Genomic DNA, 1,269 nt, shown 5'->3' with positions numbered 1-1,269 from the left:
GAGCACTAACATGTCAAGTAGGCCCTTAAGAGATTTCTCAGCACCTATTTCTGCAAGATTTATGTCTCTCATTGTGCAGCCTCATATTGAAGTAGAAAATTTTTAACTAGACCCAGAGTTAATTTTCATGATACAAGGTCACAAATTTAGAGGAGAAGTGTCAGAAAGTCCTTATCTGCACCTTAAGACATTTCTAGAGCTTTGTGATATTGTGAATTGTGGAGTGTCAACAGATATGTTCGATTGATAGCATTTCCTTTCAGTATCAAGGATAAAGCAAGAACTTGGTTATATTCCCTCCGTCCTCAAAGCATCACAAGTTGGAAACAATTGGAGAAGCAATTTCTAGATCATTTTTTCCCTCCAAGTAGAACAATTTATATGAGGAATTGCATCACAAATCTTGCTCAGACATATGGAGAATCATTATTTGAAGCATAAGACAGATTCAAGAGTCTACAAAAGCAGTGCCCTCATCATGGTTTAGAAAAATGGCTGACCTTGTACATATTCTATAGGAGAATTTCTTTCTCAGATAAGTGTTTGTAAAATTCATCGCCTGGAGGTTCTTTTATGGACAAGAGTGTAGACGAAGCATATACATTGATTGATCAAGTAGCATTGAACCTCCATGAATGGTCAAGCAAAAGTTGGATGGAATCTCCCTTAGAAATTCAAGAAGTAGAAGTCATATATACAAGAGAGTCTGTCAAACAAAATGTAGTTCAACCACCCAAGAATGTTGAAATTCACAAGTCACAAAATGAGTTCAAATATTTGGGGGAAAAGATTAATAACATAGTTTTAAAATGGTTCAAGGAAGACCTTCCTCCTACACAGACAAGATCTAGTGTAAATGATAATGATTTTAAGTTGAGAAGTGGCAAGAATCATGAAGAATTACTGAAGAAGGATTTGTTTAGAATTGAGGAGAAGAACAATAGAAGACCTCAAGAACTCAGTTTCATTACTCCAGGAAGTTCCCAAAGGCCACAAGTACCTTTCCCTCAACGATTGATCACACCTACACTAGATAAGCAAGTTGGACCTCCTTTGCAAGCTCAAAGGGAATATGGGAAAAAGGAAGTACATTTCCCAAGACCTTCACTAAAGGTTTCTTTTCCACAAAGGCTAGTGAGGGTTAATGAAGACGAAGACTTTGGCAAATTCTGTGACACTAATATGGTTGAGTGTAGATTTTTGGATGTATATGAAGATGAGGACTCTTCATATGAGTAGTGTGATGATAATGCAGTGGATAACAAGTTT

At 36.6% G+C, this 1,269-nt stretch overlaps 1 non-coding gene across 1 annotated transcript; it reads right to left on the bottom strand.

Annotated features, from left to right (window-relative positions):
• Nucleotides 1–379: 379 nt before the first annotated feature.
• On the bottom strand, nt 380–485 carry LOC121993845. Its single transcript, XR_006115439.1, has one exon. It is a non-coding gene; the product is annotated as a small nucleolar RNA R71 (small nucleolar RNA).
• Nucleotides 486–1,269: the final 784 nt, after the last annotated feature.

Source organism: Zingiber officinale, chromosome 1B (genome assembly GCF_018446385.1).
Source record: "Zingiber officinale cultivar Zhangliang chromosome 1B, Zo_v1.1, whole genome shotgun sequence".
Classification (NCBI taxonomy): domain Eukaryota; kingdom Viridiplantae; phylum Streptophyta; class Magnoliopsida; order Zingiberales; family Zingiberaceae; genus Zingiber; species Zingiber officinale.
This window is presented reverse-complemented; position numbering and strand designations above follow the sequence as displayed.